The sequence below is a fragment of the Gossypium hirsutum genome, chromosome A07, assembly GCF_007990345.1.
Source record: "Gossypium hirsutum isolate 1008001.06 chromosome A07, Gossypium_hirsutum_v2.1, whole genome shotgun sequence".
NCBI classification, from domain to species: Eukaryota; Viridiplantae; Streptophyta; class Magnoliopsida; order Malvales; family Malvaceae; genus Gossypium; species Gossypium hirsutum.
The window spans coordinates 64,354,633-64,366,106 of record NC_053430.1 but is presented as its reverse complement, the minus strand read 5'-3'; the positions used below and the strand labels follow the sequence as shown (position 1 = coordinate 64,366,106).

The window sequence follows — 11,474 nt, the reverse complement described above, 5'->3', positions numbered from 1 at the left end:
ATACCCATTTATAGCCCATTATTTTTTTCCCTACAGGTAATTCCATTGTTTCCCATGTACCTGTTTTTTCAAAAGCGCACATCTCCTCTAAAATAGCCTCCTTCCACTCAGGAACCTGTAAAGCATCTTTCACATTTTTGGGTATTTTTACAATATTGAGACATGAAACAAAGGTTGAGAATATCTGTAACAGTCTGGTTTTGACTCTAGTTGAAATAATGGTTTCGGGACCACATATCCGAGTTAAAAAATATTTTTATATTATTTTTCGTGCCTATTATAAGTGAATTGACATATGTGAAAGTCTCGTGTGAAAATTTAATTGTTTGTGTGCCTAATTTGTAAAAAGGACCTAATCGCGTAAAAGGTAAAAGTTGTGTGCTAGATGTTAAAGTACCTATTTGAGTTGGTTTTCTAAAATAAAGGTCCTTATGTGATTATTTAACCATTGGAAGTTTGAATAGACATAAAAAGGCATGTGCTAGGTGAACTTATATTGGTTTAATGAAAGGGAAAAATGGTCATTTAGATTTTTATGTTAATATTAATAAAACAAAGCTTAAAATAAGCTCATTTTCATGCTCATTCACCGAAATTGAAAAGAAAATAAAAGAGAAAAGCTAAGCTAGGGTTCGGCTACTATTTTTGGTGATTAAGGTATGGTTTTGACTCGGTTCTTGATAATTTCTACGCTTTTATGATCGTTGTTTAGTATACTACAAAGCCCATGCTTCAATTTCTGATTTTGGTGATGATTTTGAAATATGCCATGGATGAATTCATGAGTTTTGTGTTGTTAAATGGTGAATTATAGAAGGTATGTTTTGGGTTGAGATATGTTGTCATTGAATTTTTGATGAAATTGAGTAAATTGGGCTAATTTGAAAAAAATGTTATTTTGAGGGGCTAAAATGTGAAATAAATGAAATGTGTGAACTAGTATGAGTACTAGGAGAATTCGGCTAAGCTTGTGTATATGCAAATTATGTGTATTTTGTGATTTTATGAAATAGGGACTAAAGTGTTGAAATGTGAAAATGTGAGGGCTAGTTTTCAAATTGCCCTAAATATATGTTTATGGATTGAATTGAATTATTTGGTGAATAAAAGGATTAACTTTGAATATTTATAGATCAAGAAAAGAGGAGTATGGATTTAGATCGAGGAAAATCGAAGATTATAGAATAAATGTTCGAGTCGACAGCTTCAAGTACGAGGTAAGATCGTACTTAAAATTTGATGTTAAGTAAGCTTTGATGCCTTTATTATCATGGGTTGTATATAATTGAATTTGATAATATGATGATGAATCGGAAATTTTGGCACTAAGTTTGCGATTTAAACTAACTTTGACACTAAGTGTGCGATTTAAATTAGCTTCGGCTACTTGAGGCACTAAGTGTGCGATTCTGACTTATTCTTGGTTATTTGAGATGGCACTAAGTGTGCAAAAATATTTAGCTTCAGCTAATCTTATAGCACTAAGTGTACAGATGTCTAAAATACGAATAAGTTATGGAAAGTCTTATAACATTCAACAAGAGGTAAGTACGAAAGTGAATAAGTATGAGAAGATTCAGGTATGTATAATACCTAAGTGGTAGATGATGTTATGTATGTGAATTTCATTGAGTTGATATGGTCTTATGGATTGAAATTGTGCAAATACTCATATGTTGTCATTTTGTGTTTCATATACTGTTGATGATTTGAGTACGAGCTTACTAAGCTTTTGAAAACTTATTTTGTGTGTGTGTTAGAATTGTTTTGTAGATATCGAAGCTACAAGCTCGGGGATTGTCAAGTATCGTCGCCATACTATCTAACCTCATTTTGGTACTTTTGAAATTGTATATTTTGAAGTATGGCATGTATAGACTAGTAGTTAAGGAAGTATGTTTTGTGATGTATATATATATTTAGCCATGTGATTTGGCTAGTTTGTGTTTGAATTCAAAGTTGAAAATGGCTTATGGTATGTGATATTAATATGCTATTGTGGTATGTTTTAGTTGGACAAAAGAAATGGTAAATGTTAGTAAGTTTTGGTAGATTTAGTTTGGTTTTGGATGATGAATAGAAGGAAATGTTTTGGGTATGAATATACCTTGTGTTTAGTATGAATTGGTAAGGTTAATGAGTAGAGAAATGGTTGAAATTGTTATGTTATAAATGATGAATGCCATAGTATAAAGATTGGCTGAATTAGAGGTAGAATTATGCTTATTTGCATTGCTTGTAGGAATGACCTAAAAAGGGGTGGCAAGTTGGCTTAAACCAAGCCTGCATTGTGCCACACGGTCAGGGCACACGGTCGTGCCTTGTGGCCGTGGGCTTAAGTCAGTACCTAGCTATGTATCACACGACTATAGTACACGGGTGTGTCTGTTGCCCGTGGGGAAAAGTCAGTATGCATGCTCTGTTTTGCCATGGCTTTGACACACGGGTGTGTCTAGGCCGTGTGAGGCGCACGACTTGTTCACACGGGCATGTGACCTTTTTAAAAGTGGAATTTTTTTTATATGTTTAGAAACTTTCATATGTTATCAATTTGATCCCGAATGCATGTTTCAGCTTTGTATACTTGATTTTATGTGAATATTGAATGTAAATGAATGGCTTTATTAATAATAAGATGATATTTGTTGTATGTGGTTCTTATTTGAATTATAGTTTGGTAATGCCTCTTAACCTATTCTGGTGATGGTTATGGGTTAAGGTTGTTACAATATCGAAGACAAGGCTTTATAGGATACAAAGTTAGACATGGGATATTTTAAAATTTTTCTAACACCTTTTCTTTCGGCAATTGGAATATCAAAATCAGAAAATTCATTGACTGGATTATCAGCTTTACCTGGACTTTTGACAGGATCTTGTGGGTTAGATTCTTGGTGATGAATCTGGTGGATTCCACTTTCTTGATCTTGATTTTGATTTCTTCTTGATTAAACAATTAACTCCTTTGTTTGTTCTTTATTCTCATGATCAAACTCTACACCTTCATACTCCTTTTCATTAACATTAACATCATTAATTTATGTGTTAATCAAATATTCGCCTTCCCCATTATTAGAAACTCTATATTGTATATTCATAGTCTTTTCTTGATCAATTATAGAATCTTCCTTAGTATAATTCCCTCCCTAAAGATTAGAATCAAAATAAGATTGTGTTTCAACAAATGTGTCATCCATGGTAACAATAATCTTCTTATTAATTGGATCATAACATTTGTAACCCTTTTTATTAGAAGCATAACCAACAAAGACACATTTTTTTGCTCTAGGATCTAGTTTGCCTTGGTTGTGAAGATGAACAAAAACACTACACCCAAAAACTCGGAAGGATAAATCTGTGATCAATTTAGAGTTAGGAAAGTTATCTTTAAAGAGACGAAAAGGAGTTCTATAATTTAGAGTTTTACTGGGCATTCTATTAATAAGATATGTAGCTGTTAACAAGGCTTCACCCCAAAGATAATGTGGTACCTGACTAGTGAACATCAAGGCTCTAGTTACTTCCAAAAGATGTCGGTTTTTTCTTTCTGCAATACCATTTTGTTGTGGTGTATTTGTACAAGAACTTTGGTGGACTATTCCATGTTTGGTTAAGAAAACACCTAATTGGTCGCTAAAAAAATTCCCCACCATTGTCAGTCCGAAATACTTCTATTTTCACACCAAATTGTGTTTTCACCATAGCATAAGAAGATAGAAACACATTTTTAACTTCAGACTTATCTTTTAATAAAAACTGTAACACCCCAAACCCAGCCCAGACGTTATGGCCAGATCTGACATGTCACATGGACTTACGACTTAGTATGCATTCGTTGGTTTAAGTGATTGGGGTGGTCTTTGTAAAAACAACGGTTGAATGAAAAGCCAATTTATCAATCTTTAGGCTATCCATTTGTTGTGCTTGTTGAGTCTTGGAAACGTTCATTAATTTTGAAAACCCGCGCAGCCTAACACTAGCAGTTTCGACATAGTATAAATATAATTAGAAAATAAAACCATAGCGGAAAAAGAAATTTAAATAGCGGCCTTATTACAACTTAAAACCCAAAATTAAATCAGAATATAAAAATAATAAGAATAAACTAACGTAGAAAAACCAACTTTGTAGATGATGTGGCCACTTCGAATCTCTCACAGCTCCAAGCCCACTATGGTTGGGGATTTCCTGCAGAGATGAAAATAAAGGGTGAGTTCGATAAACTCAGTGTGTAACATAACCCAACCATAGCCCAAAACAGATCAAACCTCAGAGTCAGACTTATCTGGGCCTTAGCCCAGTACAGAAATCAGAATAAAACCCATAGGCCCATAGCAGATACAGAACAAATATATCATGAATGCAGAAATCCAACCTAGAGCCATCCATAACACCCTCGTACTAGCCTTACACCATGTGGGGAGACTACTCGACCCACCCAACCACTACACACCACAGAAATTGCAACGAGGCTGCCAGATATTGTGACGAAGTCACCAGATACAGATATTGTGGCTAGGCCACCAGAACAGATATATATATGTGGCGAAGCCACCAAATTGCGTGAAGCTGCCAGATATTGTGACGAAGTCACCAGAATAGATATATATATATGTGGCGAGGCCACCAGATTGTAACGAGGCTGCCAGAACGCTTCCTCCATCAATATAAACCCATGTCCCATGCAATAGAAATAATATGTTATGGCATACGTATACAGAAACAGAACATCATGCTTTTCAGAAAAAAATAACCCTAAGGGTAAAATCGTAATTTTGCATGCATAAGGGGATTTCAGTAATTATTACCTATTGCTAAGGTTTCATGCTTATTTTAATGTTTACCAAGTAATCAGAAGTACTTACCTCATCTTTTTACCAAAGTGGGCCCGTTGGCCCATTGGCCCGTTTTCGGCCCATTAAGCCCAAAAATACCGTTGTGCACGAAAATGCACACTCTGCACTCTAATCATCCAAATGCACCATATTCATTAACAACTGTCTCACGAACGCTTGCACGCTCGCGAGTTCACAAAATACCAACATTTCGGTATTTCGGCTTTTACCGATTCAGTCTAAGGCAGGGTGTCATTTACACACCTGGTTGATGATGATTGATGACGATATCTCCCACGTGATAACCCTACAATCGATCACTAATACATTAGACTTACAAATTAACGGTAACTAACATAAATCCACGTCAACTAACCCAATCATCACACAAGTTAGTCATTTACGCACGAGGGGCAAAATAGTCATTTTACCCTCCAGGGGTAAATCGGTAGTCCTACCCTACATGGGTATTTTAGTAATTCTACAACTTATCCACTTGGGCCTATGGACCCATTGGGACCACATGGCCCATTTCAGCCCATCGCGGCCAGAAATAGCCGTCCTACTGCTAGAGTAATGAGAAATACACACCTGCTAGGAGACTGTAGTTAATCTGCACTCCAAACACTCTTAGCTGACGCCTAACCCAAACGAGCATGTCACAAAGCGAAAGGGATCAGCCAAATAGGGTATGCCTACTCTCCTCATGGTTTGCTCTATTTAAAGCCAGCTCTCCATCTACTCTTATGTTAGCTCCCCGATGTGGGATCCCTCCATCACCAGAGTTTAAAACCAACATCAACTCTTGCCGTCCCAACATAGCAAAATAATCAACCTTTGCGTGCCAAGGGATTCGAACCAAAGTCCTCTCACATGCCAACTCACGCCACCACCACTAGGCCATCAACTCATTTGTGTCATAAACCCAACATATTAAACTTTAAAGCAACCTACTTGCTTCTGGATTTATTGAAAAGAAAAGCCAAAATATATTGCAAGAGCCAAGACTTGAACCTTGGACCCCTTGCTTCCTCTATGGCGTCACTTCCTTGTCCCCTAAGTGGCGCCACCTTGCCACTACATCACACTCCTTTTTTGTGTCATCTTTTACCCCTTTACTCTTAAAAGCCTAAACGCCAATTGCATCCCTGCTCATAAAATTAAAATTCCGAAGACTACCACAGATTTAACTTAAGTTTGGGCCTTCCAAAAGCCCACTAACCTACTAAAATATATATTTTAACTAACCAGAACACACACAAATTTTAAAAATCACAGAAACACAGAAAACCCAAAAATTAGGGCGTTACAAAAACACCTAAAAAAGTCGAGTATGATCATCAATAAATGTGACAAATCAACATTTTCCTGAAAGAGTCGAGACTGTTGAAGGCCCCCAATCATCACTATGAATTAGCGAAAAAGGTTTGGAGGCTTTATATTTTTGAGGTGGAAAGAATGACCGATGATGCTTAGCCAATTCACAAAATTCACAATGACATGAAGAAGGACTTTTATTTTTAAATAGATTAGGCAACAAATATCTTAAATAGTAAAAATTTGGATGTCCAAGCCTATACTGCCAAATCAGAACCTTATCAAAATCATAGACTGAATTTAAACATAAAGTAGTTGTTGGTTGACTTAGATGCTCATCTTCAAGAAAGTAAATTCCACCAAATTCTTTATCATTGCCAATCATCCTTCCCGAGACCATGTCCTGAAACTTACACATAGAGGAGTCAAATATAACATGAAAATTTGATGACTAGGATAATTTACTGACTGATACGAGATTACAAGCTAGATTTGGCACATGTAAAACATCATGTAAAACTAAGGAAGACGAAATTTTAACAGTGCCTTTCCCGACTATTTTCGAGAAGGACCCATCTACTACTTTGATCTTTTTGTTTCCTGCACAAGGTGTGTAAGTTGAAAAAAGAAAATGACTACTAGTCATGTGATCACTAGCTCCAGAATCAACGATTCATGTATTTGTTTTACAAGGCTTGACATTGAAAAAAACAGAAAAATCAGTACTTGATTGGGCAAAAGAGGAAGAAGGATTATTGGATGAGTTAGGAATAGAAGAATTCATCCGAAACTATGGTGATTGAAAAAACTTGTGTAGATGCTCTAATTGTTCCTTAGTGAATGGAGATCTTTCTAGAGAACTTTGGCCCTCATAATTTCCCATTAGTTGTTTGGAAAGCTCTGCTATCCCCTGATTGTGAACCACGACCATTTCCACTCTTTTTCCTTCCATTTGTCGATTTCCCATGGAACTTCCAACACATTTCTCGAGTGTGCTAATATTTTTTGCAGTGATCGCACCAAGGTTTTTTCTTTTTTTCACTATCATCATTATTTTTAATAGTTACAAGAGCAAAATTATCATCATTAGCTTCAAACCCTGGCTTTAACATTACTTTTCTCCTTGTCTCCTTTCGTCTAACCTCAGAAAAAATCTTACGAAGTTTTGGAAGTGATTTTTTCCCAAGGATCCGAGACCTCACCTCATAAAATTCTTTATTTAAACTAGCCAGAAACAAATAAGCTCTTTCATTCTCTTCTTTTTTCATAGCTTTTACACCATTTTCGGGACACTCCCATTCATCATTATAACACTGATCCAGTTCTTGCCAAAGAGACATCATCTCGTTATAATAAAAAGTAACTTCTTTTTCCCCTTGCCTAGCTTTCCAAAGTTTTATTTTTAACTCAAAAATCTATGAAACATTTTCTAAATTTAAATAGGTGTCTTTCACAGCGTCCCAAACATCTTTAGTAGTTAAGAGAAAAAGAAAAGGTTTACCTACGGATGCTTCCTTGGAATTAATAAGCCACACAAATATCATAAAATTTTCTAACCTCCACTCGCTGATCTTTGGATCGCCAACCTGTGGTTGCTCAACTTCTCCATTTAAATGACCTAGCTTGTCGCGCCCATCAATTGCAAATTTTACGAATTGAGACCATTCTAGATAATTCTTGCCATTCAACTTGTGAGATGTCAGTTGAAAAGAAAGGTGAGACGCCTCTGTCCCTTGAGTCATTGTACTCCCGATAGTTGTTCAACGGTATAACTTTCTTCCTCTATTTGATTGCTGGATCTCTTATCTCCAATGAAGGCTATTTTAACCATGATGTTACTAGAGATTTAACCTAGCTCAGATGCCATGAAAGTTTTCAAGAGAGCTTTTAATAAAACTGTTCTATTATTATAAATGTTCGAGTCGACACCTTCGAGTACGAGGTAAGTTCATGCTTAAAATATGATGTTAAGTAAGCTTTGATGCCTTTATTATACATGGGTTGTATATAATTGAATTTGATAATATGATGATGAATCGGAAATTTTGGCACTAAGTGTGCGATTTAAACTAGCTTTGGCACTAAGTGTGCAATTTAAATTAGCGTCGGCTACTTGAGGCACTAAGTGTGCGATTCTGACTTATTCTCGGTTATTTGAGATGGCACTAAGTGTGCAAAAATATTTAGCTTCGGCTAATCTCATAGCACTAAGTGTGCAGATGTCTAAAATACGAATAAGTTATGGAAAGTCTTATAACATTCAACAAGAGGTAAGTACAAAAGTGAATAAGTACCGGAAAATTCAGGTATGTATAATCCTAAGTGGTAGATGATGTTATGTATGTGAATTTCATTGAGTTGATATGGTCTTATGGATTGAAATTGTGCAAATACTCATATGTTGTCATTTTATGTTTCATATACTGTTGATGATTTGAGTACGAGCCTACTAAGCTTTTGAAAGCTTATATTGTGTGTGTGTGTGTTAGAATTGTTTTGTAGATATCGAAGCTATAAGCTCGGGGATTGTCAAGGATCGTCGCCACACTATCGAACCTCATTTTGGTACTTTTGAAATTGTATATTTTGAAGTATGGCATGTATAGGCTAGTAGTTAAGGAAGTATGTTTTGTGATGTATATATATTTAACCATGTGATTTGGCTAGTTTGTGTTTGAATTCAAAGTTGAGAATGGTTTATGGTATGTGATGTTAATATGTTATTGTGGTATGTTTTAGTTGGACAAAAGAAAAGGTAAATGTTGGTAAGTTTTGGTAGATGTCTTGAACTCGCATAGTAAGTTCACCTTTCTGCACATCAATTAACGTTCTTCCTGTGGCTAAGAAAGGTCTCCCAAGGATGATCAACACTTTCTTATTTGCTTCAAAATCTAGGACAATGAAATTAGTAGGAAAAATAAATTTATCAACTCTTACCAAAACATTCTCGATCTTTCTTTTGGGATATGCTAAAGATCGATCCGCTAGCTAAAGCGTCACAGTTGTAGGTCTTCACCTATCCCTAGAATCTTGAAAACAGACTTAGGCATCAAGTTGATACTCGCTCCTAAATCACACAAAGCTTTACCACAGTAAGATTTGCTAATGTTACAGGGTATAGTAAAGCTTCCTAGGTCTTTCAATTTAGGTGGCAGTTTATTCTGCAGGGACGCACTGCACTTCTTTGTCAAGGAAACAATCTCATACTCACTCAGTCATTTCTTCTTGGACAGTATATCCTTCATAAACTTCATATAATTTGGCATTTGTTCTAAAGCCTCCACCAACGGTAAATTGATGTGTAATTACTTCAGAACATCCAAAAACTTCTTGAATTACACTTCCTATTTCTGCTTGTGTTGCTACAATCTTTGCAGATATGGAGGTGATAAAACTTTCGATTGAATCGGATAACTTTTCTGAGTAGGTAAATCTGCATCCCAAGAAGATGTTAAAGTATCTGATTTCACTAAGTTAGGATTTACCTTGTTAATCTTTACAGATTCTGACTCTTTTGGTGTAGGAATTTCAACAGCTGGTTGATTCTTCTCAACGGGCTTATCTTTGACATCAATCAATCAAGGTTCCAGAATTTTACCACTTCGCAATGCCACTAACTTGATATGCTCTTTACCCAAATTTCTTGGATTCTTAGTATCGCTTGGCAAGGTTCCTTGTAGTCTATTACGAAGCTCTGTAGCTAACTGACCCATTTGGTTTTCCCAATTTTTCAATGTTGCTGCTTGGCTTTGGATCAAAGTGTCATTCTTTTCCATGTACGCTTTCAACAAGTTCTCCAAACTATTTGATGCCTCAGCTTGAGGTGGTTTTGGAGCTTACTGATTAAACCCTTGGATTGGTTGGGTCTATGCTGCAATAAGTTGTTGTTTGGTCTATTTCCTTGGTTGCTCGAAGAAATGCTAGGATGACTACATTATGAAGGATTGTATAAGTTGGACTGGGGTCCTTGTCCACTTCTATTTTGATGTTGGTTCCCCACATAGTACACTGACTCAAGATTTGATGGACAATTCTCAAAAGAATGACCTTCCCCATAGTACACAAAGGAAACTACTTCAAACGAACTTGGTGGCTGAGCAACAAAATTAGCACTATTAGCAGTAAATTGTTTTAACATAAAGGAAATAGATAATACCTGAGCTGATAACGAAGTGAGGACGTCAACTTCATTAACTTTGGCTACACGTCTTCCTGAAGCTGTTCGATTTGTTGGCCATTGATAGTTATTATTCGCGATCCTCTCGATGATCTTATAAGCCTCATTATAAGATTTAGACAAAATTGCACCATTCGCAGAAGCATCTACTGTCAATCTTGTATGTGCATTGAGACCATTATTGATTGTCTCCAACTAGATAAAATGAGGAATCCCATGATGAGGACACTTACGAAGTAACTTCTTGAATTGCTACCAAGCCTCATACAAAGACTCATCATCTAATTTTTGGAAAGTTGTGATCTCGTTCCTCAACTTAGCTTTTATGCTAGGCAGGAAATACTTAACCAAAAATCTCTCTGCTAATTCTTGCCATGTAGATATGGAACTTGGTAACAATGAATTGAGTCATGCAAGTGCTCGATCTCGCAACGAGTACGAAAATTGTAACAGCCCGTTTTTGGGTTAAATCGAAATAGTGGTTTCGAGACAAAAAATTTGAATTAGAAATATTTATTTTATTATTTATGTGGTCTACAACATGATAGAATAATTGTGTGATTCGTTAATAAATTTTATCGATTGAGTGCTCAATTTGACTAGGTGGACTAAATTGCAATAGGTGCAAAATTTGAGTTCTATAAGTTAAAGATATCTAATTGCTATGAAATTTTAAATTGGTGGTCCTTAAATGGTAATTAGACCATTATACCTTAGGATGGACAAAAATGGACATTTTTAGGTGAAAATTTAAAGTTATGCATTAAGGGCATTTTAGTAATTTGGCAAATAAAGACAAAATTAACTAAATAAAAGTATCCATCTTCTTAATTTAGTCCCCTCATAGCTGAATTTTTCAAGAAGCCATAGCTAGGGTTTGGCCAAGCTTTCAAGCTCGATTGTAAGTCCGTTCTTGTCTTGTTTTTAATGATTTTTATATTTTTTTATAGATCGTTGTAGCTTGATCTAGCTATTTCAAGGACTAATTTGAAAGAAAGTTAAAGTCTAAAATTTTACCCATGCTGAATATGTTTGTATTTTGATGTTTGATGGTAGAAAATGCATGTTTGTTGTTAGTTAAACAAAATTTGTTAAGTGATTTTTGATAAAAACATCAAATAGGGACTTATTTGTAAAAGGCCATA

The 11,474-nt window shown here is 35.6% G+C and overlaps 1 non-coding gene across 1 annotated transcript; it reads left to right on the top strand.

The window, feature by feature from the left end:
* Positions 1–10,540: 10,540 nt before the first annotated feature.
* Positions 10,541–10,647, top strand: LOC121204347 (small nucleolar RNA R71). The gene has a single exon (XR_005899274.1). It is a non-coding gene; the product is annotated as a small nucleolar RNA R71 (small nucleolar RNA).
* The last annotated feature ends 827 nt before the right edge of the window (positions 10,648–11,474 follow it).